This window comes from Megalops cyprinoides, chromosome 24 (genome assembly GCF_013368585.1).
Source record: "Megalops cyprinoides isolate fMegCyp1 chromosome 24, fMegCyp1.pri, whole genome shotgun sequence".
Lineage (NCBI taxonomy): Eukaryota > Metazoa > Chordata > Actinopteri > Elopiformes > Megalopidae > Megalops > Megalops cyprinoides.
Window position 1 is genome coordinate 21,735,163 of NC_050606.1, and position 13,548 is coordinate 21,748,710.

Here is a 13,548-nt window from a genome sequence, read left to right on the forward strand (position 1 = left end):
ATCTTGTGACCAGGAAACAATAATAATAAACATTGATCATGTGCCGATGTTTTGTATTCCTTTCGGCGGAAGGGGAAGCATTTGTCTCATTGAGTTAATGTTTGCACTTTGAATGATAACTGGACTTGTGGTATGGATGGTTCCTGCTAATTTTCATATAAACATCCACCTTTTCCTGATAATATCATCAATATACCTGGGAAAGCCACTTACCTGGATCTGGAAGGCCTTGATAAGAAGCTTCTTTGATGTCACTACATGGTCTGGGACAGAGTAAACTCTTGAGAAAGGCTTAATAGGCATCAGAAGACTCCTAAAAGCACAGAATACAATACATCCATATAACTCTCTAGTCTTGCAGCCATTTATCTCAATTTTTAATATAGATATGGGGAACATAAGGGCACCTTTAGTTAATTAATGAACCACAAAAAGCGTGTTGAAACATAAATCTAATATCTGAAAGTCAGAAAGGTCATCATAAACAGAGGCATGGCAGTACAGATGTCCACAAAGAGAAAGCCCTCTTGCATTATTGAAGAACTTTCCAATACAGGAAAAAGACATCCCCGTTACCTGAGCTCAGGGGGAACCCAACCGCCACAATAGGGATGACCATTCGAGGGGTCACCGTTTGCAATATTAAATCAGCACTGATTGTGTGCAAAGCAAAGCTATACCTATAGGTTTCGTCTGCTTGCTGTGCCACAACATTCTCAATTCATATTGTGTGGCCAGGAAACAGGTCTCACCTTTCGGGCTCAGATTAACGAGTACGAAGGAATTGTTGTACTCGGTTTGAAGAGGACTATTTAGCACGTAGACGCGCCAAGGGGCGTGGGTTAAATTTATGCAAATAAGACTTTGGCTCTGATTGGCCAGCGGAAGCCAGCGGCTAAGCCGTGAGCTGCCGTGGTGTAGGGTTACATACCTTACTCAGAAGCAAGAGGGAGGCAGGCGCACCGGGACGTTATTTATTTATTTTAGGTCGGGACGGAGAGCCCGGTCTACCGGTGTGAGGTGATTACAAACCTTCCGTCCGCTGTTGCCAGCTGGCCTTAGGGAGGTAATGCGTGAACAGCAATGGACATCAAAGATTCGTGCAGCGTCATTTTGACATCCTACCATTCGTACCATTCCCCGTCCAGGAGACCTTTGGTGGAGCAGAGTTTTGCGCCACCTCAGGCGCATGGAAACTGTCCTTTAAACAGGTAAGTTCAAACGCATGCCTATAACTAATATAACAGAACAAACAACACGCAAGCGTAAAAGCATAGCAAGCATAAAAGCATGGTCCAGATACACCGCTTACAAATTGTGTTGTAGTTTTCAGTGACGGCATAAAAAGCATCACTTAAATCTGGATATGGCTATAGAACCATTCTTGTTCGCAGCATTTAGTATCTGCGATCAAATCCTTTCAGTAAGTTATTAGCGATTTAGTTTAATAACCAGTTGCATCATGTAGTTTTTAAAGCTTTCTAGGAATGTACAATATCTTTTTATTTTCTTCCTGTTCATATCTGTTAACGTTTGGCTACTGTATTACTATGCCATTAATAATTTTCGACATGGCTTTAAACATTAACGATGCAAGCTGTGCCACATGCACCAAGAACTTCCACATTCTTGGTTAACAGCGTGAGGATTGGAAATGTTTACGTTACTGATGGCTCAAAAGTTATGTTGGGAAAACTCAACAGGATGCTGTGACTGATGGTGTTTGTTTGCGCAAAGTGGACACGGGTAGACACATTCTGTCTTCTAATGCTCTTTATTGCTTCAGGGGTCAAGGGCCCAGTCTTTACAGATGTAAATCTCTGCAGTCGTCCTGTTGGACCTACAGCCATGTAGAGATACGTGCCTTTTTCTACTCTGATGTGTCGAACACACAGGCACACAAGCACACGCACACAAATATGCATATATGGACATGCACGCACACACAAAGAAACATTCCCCAGTTAATGACTGAATATGCACAGTGCACACAATATCTGCATTTTGGCTCTTAATGCTCAAAGGATAATATTTTACAGTTTGATTGGTAAAAAGTTATTGTTTCTTGGGTAAATCTGTCATCTCTCTGGCCAGTTATTCCGCTACCTCAGTGAAGAGAGAAGGGGCGTGGGGGTGGGGTTACGGGTCAGGTGTTATCATGATGACAGAAGAAAATATTTTGGGAATCCGATCATCAGTTAGAAACAGTATTAATTCTGTAATACCTTCTCAGGTGCTTTCATCTCCCTGTCTGTCCAACACTCCTGCCTGCCTCAGCCTCTGAAGGTGTGCAACATGCCTGCTCTTCCTATTGTTTTTTCCAGCTGCGTATGGCCTTCTTTCATCTTGGCCATAAGCTCTGTGCTTGTTGTAAGGGCTATTAGAGAGTAGAGTAGCAGCAGGCTACATCACATTGTTTTGGATTCATTGAGATGCATGCAGACATCTCAGTAGAATCTCAGGCATCTAGCAGTGTGTGTTTGCGTATGTTATGACAACACTGATTTCGTCAGTGTTTCCCACAATGGCGCTATATTAGGAGTGTGGCACTAATGATTCAGCATCTATAGCTACGTGCCTAACCAGATGAATGCACTTTCTGTAAGTTGCTCTGGACAAGAGCATGTGCCAAATGAATGAATATAAAATACAATTATAAATCTCAGCTTTTTTGGGTTAAGTTTGGATTCACATTATTGTCATTTAATACACAGTCTTCTCCAGAGAGACTTACAAAGTGCATCAAGTTAAGTCTCAGGAACAATGGAGCATACAGAACTCATGAGACTGAACATGTGTCCTCCACTTACACAGCGCTACCCTGAAAAAATAAGCAATGTTATGTCAGGCTTCTAAATGTGACAGATGATTTTATTGGTTTGGCAGTTTGTGCTTGCTTTAGACATTGGTTTCTGCTACCTTTTTTTCTTTGTCAGTGGGACCTGTGATGAAATCACTTGACCACTGCAGAGGCTGCAATAAAATGGGTGCATGAGAGTATGGAATGTACAATGTATGACTTGTGGTGTCACCACAGATGTCCCCTTGGTCTTCCCTAACTTTTCTGGCACAGCATTTTTTTCCACTTACTCATGTTAGCTGTTGGTCAGCTTGGGCAATCTAACTTGGACTGACAGGATGTTAGCCAATTCTAGATATGGCAGTAGGTGTGGCCCAAGTCCCAGTGAGTCAAGCAGAAAAAGCCGTTTTTATCTTGTGTCCTATAGCAGTGGCTCTGGCCAGACACGGTCTCCCTCACAGATTACTCTGCAATACGTGTTTACCTCCCATGCTGTGCTGCATGCTGCAGTCACACACAGTCAGTGTCTTTTGCCACACCCTTTTTTTGCTGGGGTCTCCCCAAAGCAGCAATTGGAAAACGCGTCAGGATTTCTTCCTCCATCGTAAGCTAGCGGATGAACTGGCGTGTGGTTTCCCAGCATCTTTCACTTACAAACAAAAAAGCTACTCTAGTGCCGTTCAGGGTCCACGACACTCAAGAGGTAAGTGATGTCACACGCGCAACTACGGTGGGTCAGTGCGAATGTGGAGCGCAGGCGTGGCCAGCTGTGGCCTGGTTCCCCATGGCTCTGTGAGAAGAGAAGGGGGTCTAGCCAGTGACAGGGCAAGCAGAGGCGTCTGACGAGCTTCCCCAAATGGGGCTGCCCACGACAGGGCTTTAAATATTTATGTGTTGGAGGAGATGGGGAGTCATTTAGCTCTTGCACGCTGAAACGGGAAAGACTGTTCTGTCTGGGGTCAGAGCCGTTGGCTCTCCCAGAGCCATGCGTTTACGACTTGCGTGTTTACGTTTCGGGCTGAGGGCCGCGTTCCACAGAGACGCAGGGCGACGCAGGTCAAGCCCTGGGAACGCTGACAGCGCACAGCCAGATGCACTGTGGGAGCCCCACAGTGCATCTGGCAGAGCCCCACTGGGATGAGTGCCAAACTTTGACCCATCTTTGTGTTCACAAATTACAGACGTGCCACAGGCTGCTTTTTCTCCTCACGCTCTTTCTCCGCTGTTTCACTGGGTGATTTCTCTTTCATTTCTCTCTGCTATGTTCCATGAGGTTTTCTTTGTTCTAGACCAGCGTGACTGCATCTCCAGCCGCAGCCCTGTAATTTGTTATCAGGGAGTGTTCCAAAGCTTGGACTAAATCCTGTCTTTGTGTGTGCTTACATAGTGTTCAGATACTGGCTTCAGGGTATACTTTAAAACACAGCTTCTACTCTGGTCTTTGGTGGTCATTTGAATTGAGACATCTTTTGGCCACATGCACTAGGCTATGTTTAACAACTATGATCTTGAATCATTTACTATATCTGTGGTTTTAAGACCCATTCAGTCTTTCGTGCTCATGCTGTTTTGGTTTTGAAAGATGATGAAAGTATTTGATAGGATCAGGTAGGATTGTGTTAATAGCCTTCTTTATTTAATGTTGTTGGAGTCTCCATTTTGATTATGAATGCGTGTACTGCTGTTCAGAAGCAATTACCATAAAATGGCACCGATTGTGGTTCTCTTAGATGAAGAAAAAATGTGAAGCATTTCGAAATTAAATCTAGGGAAAATGTTTCATTGGACGCATCAGCAAATTCATGTGTCTGGTGTAATGTTCTACAGAGAGTCACCTTTGGTAATCCTGTCAAAATTGTAATTCAACTAATTTTGCAGCTGTGGTTGGGTGTGTTGGAAAAGTGCTAATGTGGGGGGCAGTGCTAAATCTTCAATCCCAAAATTCCTCAGCAGCTGCGGAGTACGCAGCAACAATGTGAGCTGGCAGAGAGACAGACAGGGCATGAGATAAGATCTGACAACAGAGCTGCCCCCCCCCTTCCTCAAAAAGGCATGCTGTACATGTTTGGGAGGATGGAGAGAGAGCTGCGCCCCAGGTGACATCACTCCCAGGGCATGGCTGCACACACCAGCATGCTGCGGCTTATTGCTTTGGTGGCACGTGGACCATTTCAGGCGTGTCACACACCTCTCAGCGACAGGGGACAGGGTTGCTTTGAAACCACTGCTCAGCCCTGCTTTTCCCACACAAAGCACAGAACATCTTAAACTTGCACTTCCCCTTTTGTGAAAAAAATCCCATCCACTCCTTTTGATTGTCAACTGTCCTTTTCCAGGTGCTGCCATTATCTTACCGCGTCAGTGACAGTGCGTAGAGTGAGCCGTTGTGTTCCGAAAAGGGCTTGCGATTATTGAAACTACATGTTAGACCAAAAACGGTATCTAATTTCACCTTGTTGGTGGGTGTTTAAGTAAACATAAGAAAATGTGATTGATGTAAAAGCTCTTTTATGTCTTATGTAAGAAATTCAATATGAGGCCTGACTGCTGGCCTATGTCACCCTGGGTTAGGATGCCAGCCCAATCAATCAAATTACAACATAGGGTAATCATGCAGTCTTCAGTCTTACTAAATGATAATGTAAAACCTTATGGGTTGCTGGAACACAGATAATGATGTAGCATTGATGGTCTAGAATGAGGTGCAGAGTGGCTTTCTAAGTAAATCCCATTGGTATGTTGATCAGTCCCATGTGGTTTTTATTATGGTACTATAATCTTTTTTACTCAGTGTGACAAAATCCATACAAACCATTTATGGCAATACAGTACCAAAAACATAAATCCCTATTCATGTTTGTTTTCAGTTTTCTCTCCAAGTTGAAAAAATAAAGGTTGTGTATTAAGAGAAATATGCTTTCTTTAATATATAATTTATTTAATATGTAAAGGTATCACTCTGATGTTTTCTTTGAATTGACCCTTGAGTTTCATCTGGTCCTGTCTGTGGTGCATTTTGGAGCACAGCATCCCAAGATCACGTGTGGAAAGAGCTGGAACTGGCTATGAACTACTTAGTTTCCCCCAGGTCGCTTCTGCCTTTAACACCCGCATTGTGCTAACAGGTACTGTACAGTACACGCTCCATCAGCACTGTCCTTTACATTTTAACCCAGTATTCAACCGTTAGTGTTATTCCCATATTTGCCTCCAGTGTTTTTCTATCTGTAAATGATCAGTGTGCTGATAACCTATTGTTCTGTGGAATGATTGTAATGCGCATAGTTTGCACTAGCCATTCAAATGCCTCCGAGAGAGAGCAGCGGGTATGCGGTGGGTTAGAGGATCATTATGCCATCGGCAGGATCGCAGAGTTTGTCGAAGCTGCTCTTCCTGAAAGATGTATCTGCAGTCTCGTGTTGATTCGTTTTACATTTTCATTACACGAAAATGGAAGTGATGTGTTGGCAATTGAGTGTTGACAGGACGATAATTACGCCAGAAATTGTAGGAAACACTCCGCATTCCTTTCATGAAAGATGACCGCTGTCATCTTTGTGTGAGGAAACAGGTTTACCAGCACTGAGCGAGGATAGATGTTTCATTTTTTTCAGTATATTTTGAAATGTACAGGGAATGCAGATAACTCTGGCATTATGGGTTTGCGACTTTGACACTCCCCTGCCAGTAATTAGACGTTCTGAAAAATCACATGTGGCTGTCAGGGGGAAATTTCATGCTCTGGATTTTTAAGTCCCTGTTGTGGTTCACACCACTGGAGTATTTTACAAGAAAATCTCAGTGTGTCTGCCGTCAATCCGAGAGACTATTTATGACTTATTTATGGAGGTGGGGAGGGGGGTATTCTTCGTTGTTACAATGGTAAAGTATTATGACACTGTGGTACAGTATTGTGACAGGTACGTTCACTGTTGGTTCATCTTGCAGTGACTTTCAGTGTAATTTTCCACAGATGTAATCCCCTCAATTCACGTGTATGAATTTATGTGGGCTTATAGAAGTTAGAGTGGTACGGAAATTAAGCCTAAAATACATTGTAATTGCACATTACAGTAGTGTAATGGAAAATTGTAACTAAAATTGTATTGTTATAGATAATTTCACTCCTAAACAAAATACAATGTGGATCCTTCCTCATTCTAGCCTGTGTTTTAAATTCCTTTAACATCTGGTGGTGTTCGGTTTAGACCGCGTCAAAGAAACGGGAAGTAAGTGGAACCGAAACGGCCCGGCGCAGAATGAATCAGAGAAGTGCTTAGATGAGACCAAAGGGTAAACACACGGGTGATGTCACAGAGTAAAGGAAAGAGAAACTTCCTGCCCCTGCCTTCAGAAATGCTGTCATTCAGCATTCCGGCGGTCTCTCCCGCAGAGCCGCGAACGGCAGGGCGCAGCCGCGGGTCGCATCTGTCACTTCACAGAGCCGCGCAGCAGACGCCACACACGCCGGCTCAGGCGCAGGTAAACACGCTCACCTTCATCGCACAGAGAACGGCTTTGGCAGGAAAAAATCTCATGGTAAGAAAGGCTGTTGAGGAAAAGACTTACCCTTTAACGCTGGTGGCAAACACATCTTTTTAACAGGGAAAGCATTTGTTGTCTAGATCGGCGCTTTTTTTTTTTTAACGTGGTCTCAGGTTCTGGTTCTGGTATGGTCACTATAACTGGATTCAGCAGGAAGCAGTTTTGCACTCACTTATGGGTAAAAATTCTGAATGATCCTTGACAGTGGACCAGACTGCTTACGGAGGAATTTAAATCATCCTCAGTTGTACACAATTTGTTCTGGTTTGTTCCAGTATAATTTTGTGTTGACTTGATAAGTTGGTGAATGTTCAACAAAACATTTGTCGGGGAAAAGAGATAAAAGCTGGACATTTTTGTTGTCTAGAGGTGATTTTAGTATACAAGATGTTGCTCAAATTACAGAGAAGATGGAACTATATACAAATGAGGGGTACCTGATTTTTTTTATCTTGAATACAGCAAGGATTTAAGGAATTTGTATTCATAATACATATATTCAGTGTATAGTTGTCTGGGTAGATTGTATGACAGGAACAGCAATTAATCAGAATTATAAAATAAACCATACCAACATGACAGCCTAAAATAAATTCAACCATTCTGTTATCTGAAACACCTTAGTGTTGTGACATGCAGGCATTCCAACAATTCAAGACAAATTGTCCGTACAGGAACAAAACAAGTTAGAAGTATCCATATCGAACAGACCAGAATAAAGCATGTGATTTCGTCCCAGTGAGCTGAGTGGCTTGGCTTATAATGGGTTAACCTGTAAACTGTCAGGGAGTAAGAAACTGAGCCATCCATACACGAAAAAGAGAGCCTGGAGTCACTTATTCACCAAGTGAAATGCTTTTCCTTGGGAAAAAAAATGTTGCTGCAAGGCAGGCCAGGTTTAAAGTAAGTGAGGCAGGACCTCATAGTTTTGTAAATGCTTACATGTGTGGGTGTTCAGTAGAATTTCTCCATTCAGACTGTGGACTGAATGGCTAGATATGGGCAATTCAAGCATGCATTTACTACATCATGAAGTAGCTTTCTGAATGCATGGTAAAATTTATTTTTCACTGGATGGGCAGGTGTACAGACTTTTTGAAATATTCAGAACACTATTCTATCAGTTGTAACCAAGATGCCTGACTCTATATACTTTACACTGATAGTTTTGTCCTTGCATTATTGAATTGAAGTTCCTGCACCAGGACTCCATAGCAAAGATTCACTATAAAGCAAGAATATAAACTCTGTATATATAAGTTGAAAGTTATGTGATCGCATTGTTATACCTAAAGTTCTGTCACCAGAACTCCGTTGGTTCAAAATTGTGAACAGTAACAAGAACTCTTCTGCCAGATTTGGAACAGGCAGAAAGTATGTCTCCAAAATGATAAACATATGGCAGTTATCTGCACTTATAACTTATGACCAGGGAGACGACCCGGATCTGAGTAAAAAGTATTGTGGAATACACTGCGACTGAGATAAGGCAAAACATGTTACCGACGAATGTACTTTTGCATCCAAGTGGCTTGCGTGCCTGCAGTTGCTGGGTGCGAGTGGAATGAGATTATCTTGATATTCATTTTTAAACGGCAGATACAAGGGGTTGTCAGGGACTCACAACAGACGGCAGGAGGACTCTGTGCTCAGTTCTGTCTCGGAACAACAGCAGTGTCTGCAAAGTTTGGCTCCAGCCAAGCACTTAACCACAAAGTTTCGCTATTCCCTTCCGTTTGTACTGCTATTGATTAAGAGAGAGCTGGAAAACCGGCCGGATCAGGGCCCTCCAGAGCTGGAGTTGGGTAGGCCTGCTACTCACAGACACATTGCGGATCCTAACACTGCAAGCTCTGCTCTGCAAGGCTTCTCATAAAGAATGAAAACAATGATTTCATCACTGGAATATGTGATTTCCAGTGGCTTGTGACTGTGCACACACCGTGACTGCTGTTATCAGGTCTGATGGAGGGTGCAGTTTAAAGGTGCTGCCTTCTGGAAGTTGAGCCAAGAGTCACGTTCCGAGACATACCTGGCTCGCACATCACTCTTATTCATTATTCAGATCCATTAAGCTAAATGGAATGAGCTCTCTCATATGGATGTTTACTGTTTGGGAACAAATGATCATTTCCGTTTGTTACAGTACATATCACGGCGTGGCGCTTGCAGAATTTTGCACTAAAATCAATATGGTTAAGTTGCCTTTCCAAGTGTAAATGCCTCTTCTGCAATAATGGAACCTGGAGGAAATGGCTTTTTAAAGCAGTTATATATTTGTACTTATGCCCATCCCTATATGGAAATGCCCTTTAGTTTCGGCTTATGTTCTCAATAATGGAAGCATTATTCTGTGTTTTTAATGAAATGCATTATGGCACTGTCGAATCTGCTCACTCTCCTCCTGTAGCCAGAGGCTTCTTAAACCACACAAAGAGCCAGAATGTCACAGACGACGAGAAATTAACTGGATCTATAAATAACGATTACATGCACTGCATGCTAAGTGGACAGTTCCAGTTCGGGTGTGTCCGTAGCATGTATCAATCTTGCCTGTATTGTTTATCCCAAGTTAAGATTGTATTGGAAGGCGCTCTGATTGGTAGCTGTTGATTGAAAGTGGCCACAAAACTCAGTTGGCTTAGCCTGCACTTTGTAGCGATTTCATGCAAAGACTGATGAAATATTCAGACAAAAATACTGTACATTAAGAGGTTATTAAACAATAAAACAATATTATAAGGGATAATTTCAGAGTTTAAGATATCCTAAAAAATAGACCAGGACATGCATATGTTAGCACATGGTGACTTTGTCAGAGGTGGCATAGATGGTCTGAAGACTGAACACTGCAGGCGCAGATACAGATCTGATGCACATTTCATTGAGAATGTGTGGAAAATTGCTCAGGGCTGCTCAGTCATAGGACATGCGAGGCTATCGGGAAGCGTTTGATTCTGTTTATAACCACTACATTTCTGAGCAGATTGATGCCATGTCTGTATTTAGCACTCGGCGTGCAATCTTTGGCGCCGCAGTGTGAAGGCCTTGTGCTCTGATGGAGAGGCTGAGAAAATTGAATTAAATTCATTTTCTTTTTTTTTCTTGTTCAGATGAAGTCTGGAGGATCGTGCTCCTTCAATAGCCCCTCGTTAGCTTTCATAGGACGCTCGGTCCTCTGTGTTGGAGGAGTCTGTGTGTTCCTACTAAATGTACATGGTAGCCAATCAGAGCTACTGCTCAGCGTGTGTTTGAACAACGGGTTGTTTGAGTTACGGGTTATTAGTCTGTCTTTGGACTTCATATAGAAGGACCCACTGCTGTTCTGTTAACACCCCGGGAAAGTGTTCATATCCATTGTTCAATGTGCCAAATGTTTATCTATTGGTTTTGTAATGTAACGACACTTTTGATGTGTACTTTGAATGTTCAGCTAACCACTTTTTCAAGGGTTCCTTCTGAAACACCTGTTTAATGTCATGCTGAAAATGTCATACCAAGCTCCAGTTTTAAGTAAATGAACTGGTGAATGCAGGTATCCTTTAAATGACTCAAAAAGATATAAATTTACGTTACATTTGTGACAACACGTAAGTAACATGTAGGAGCTGGAGGGGAGTGTGGGAGGACAGAATCCCACTTTCTCTTTGTCAGTGGCTCATTGTTTTAGAGGAAATAAGCTGCCAGGACATCATTCCTCAGTAACTCAGTAATACATTCAAAGTGATCATACATGGTCACTGGCTTTCCATATTTGCCGGCAACAACTGACCACCTTTAGTCACTTGGGTTTTTAAGGGAGTTTTTGGAACCGCGATGGAAAAAACGAAACAGAATATTGACACACGCCAAACCTCCCCAACTTCCATTGTGAAAACAGGAAGTGCCTGCTGTAGAGTCAATGCCTGCTGCTCTCCCCAGTGTAACCCTATCAAGCCACGGGCCATTTCTCACACTCACTGTTTTTAAGGAGGCGAGAAAGGCCACTTGCAAAACAATCGCCGCTTTCCATCTGGCGGACCTTAAAATCCAATTTGTGCTGGTATCCAGTCATGCACAGTGCCTTGGCAGAGTTTTTTAAGGGTGCAAGGAAAGCCAGTGTTTTAGGGCATCAGGACTCCTTGTTTCTGTGGACATGTTGTAGTGGAATATAGATGTGATGCTGAGGACATTTACACACCATCTGTGTATCTGTATACATATTTGTGTGTATATGTTTAAATCTGTTGGACAAACTGTTTTTAAAAATCAAAATAACAAATCTTCTGGGTAACAAATGTTCAAATGTTCTTCTGGGTCTTCCCCAACTCCTTCCCGCTTGTCCGACTGCTTTCAGAGTGTTTGTATTGATCCCTTTTATCTTTGGAAGACTGCCATTTCTTTCCGTCTGCATGTGGTCGGACTAAGAGGAAAGCGATATTCAGTAGTCAATGAGCTGTCTGTCACCCGTTAATAGCCCACATTTGCCTGGCAGGATTTCCAGCGGCAGTCCTGCAGGGCTGCGCCTGCCACAGACGGATTTATGACATCAAAGCAGACTAAACACCGAGCCTTGGGTTTGCGAGGGGAAACCAGTTGCGGTGCATGTGTAACTACGCCCACCTTTGAGCAGGTGCTGATGGGGGAAGTGATGCCTGCAGAAGGTGGTTAACAGGAAAAAGACCATCCATTGGTTGCCCGGGTTAGAGTTAGTATTAGCTTAAAGGTTACTTTATAGCGTCAGGGTTACATTATGGTACCTAATGTACTATTGTGTAGTGGTTAAGGAAGTGGACTCCAGAAACAAAATGTTATGGATTTATATCTCGGTTGAAGAATGTTTTATCCTTCAAAATGGCCCATTCATTGACCTTTCTTTCTGTACATGTATGAAAACATTTTTGTAATTTTCAGCTTGATAGGCTAACAGTGAGTTTCAAGTACCAGAATGAGGCAAAATCCTGTAGTCCCGTAGGTTTACCTTTCAGTTATTATCTTACAAGCACCTGGCACACACTGTGATGTCACTTCCTGTCCAAGTAATGACTTCAGTTAAGCAATAAAGAACTGATGAAGAATGAACACCAGCATCCTCCCTGGCCCTCCAGGGCTGTAGCTGTCTATGCCTGTCCTTTATGTCAGAAACTACATTAATTCAACTGCAGCCTGATCACATTTACGCTGTTCTTATTTGGGTTTCAGTGCTAACAGGAAATAACAGCGTCATTCTTCTGAGGCTCCATCGCTCGAAAGAGGAGCTGGCCTCTGGATTGGCCGAGTTTTTCTTGGACCGTAGAGCCTGCGCGCCTCTGGTGTTTACATGTCTGAGAGTGAGGTCATGATTGGAGGGTCCCCGGACTCGTTTCTAAGGTTACCACTCTTGTTCTTTTTTGGGGCCTGTGCACGCCCACATGTTTCCAATCACCACTGACCTACATACAATCTCTGGGGCTGCGCCCTGGATCCCAGCCTGCAAAGGTAAATTCTTCAAGCTGGTTCTTGAGTAAAGCAACAAAAACCCCTCTACAATGAGGCATTTTAGCGTCTCAGTCCTGTGTTTTAAATCACACAAAGTCCTGTGCAGGTTTCCCTCGATAGTGAGCATATTGATTGCCTCGATTGCTCATTGTAACAGACCAACACTGTTAGCGTAAATTTGTTCTGGGCTGTCATGAGCGCGGATGAATTTGCTGTGTAAACACAACTCTAAAAGACGCTTGTTGATGAAGTGTCGAATGATGGGGTGCTGAACTGTTTTTCCACGTGACGTGGCCGCATTTTTGAAGAACTGATCACCGAGCGCGTTGCAGGAACAAACCCGTGCGCTAATGTTGTGCTTTTGTTCTATGATGTGTCCACATACAAAAGCTAATTGCTGTGCTGTAATTATCCAGACTGGGGTGGAATGTGCTTCAATATCCTTTGTCAGTCAGCGTACATACCTTGTTGCTTGTTGCAGTCACTTTGAGCCAGCTGTCCGTTAATAGACCTAATCAGTAAGCAGGCCAGGACCCTGGAAGACGCTGTCCAGAGCATCGGGGGGGTAAGAGGAACAGGGCAGCTCTAAGCATAAGGTATGAAACAGAGATAAATCTATACTGCTGTGGCCAAGAGGAAGATGCTTTGAAGAGAAAAAAGATGGAAAATGAAATTTAGAAAGAGATGACAGGGAGGAAGGGGGGGGGTGATGATGGAGGGAGAGAAGAATAACAAGGAAAGAAGTA

At 43.1% G+C, this 13,548-nt stretch overlaps 1 protein-coding gene across 3 annotated transcripts in view; it reads left to right on the plus strand.

Moving 5' to 3' along the window:
- The first annotated feature begins 1,147 nt into the window (after nt 1-1,147).
- LOC118771213 (rho GTPase-activating protein 28-like) overlaps nt 1,148-13,548 on the plus strand; it is a 34,136-nt gene continuing 21,735 nt past the window's right edge. Inside the window, exon 1 of one of the 3 annotated variants that reach the window (XM_036519136.1) lies at nt 1,148-1,211. The gene's annotated coding sequence lies outside the window, so the exon portion shown is untranslated. Of the gene's footprint in view, nt 1,212-7,259; nt 7,340-13,548 lie in introns of those variants that run through there. The other 2 variants (XM_036519137.1, XM_036519135.1) reach the window with 2 other exon arrangements.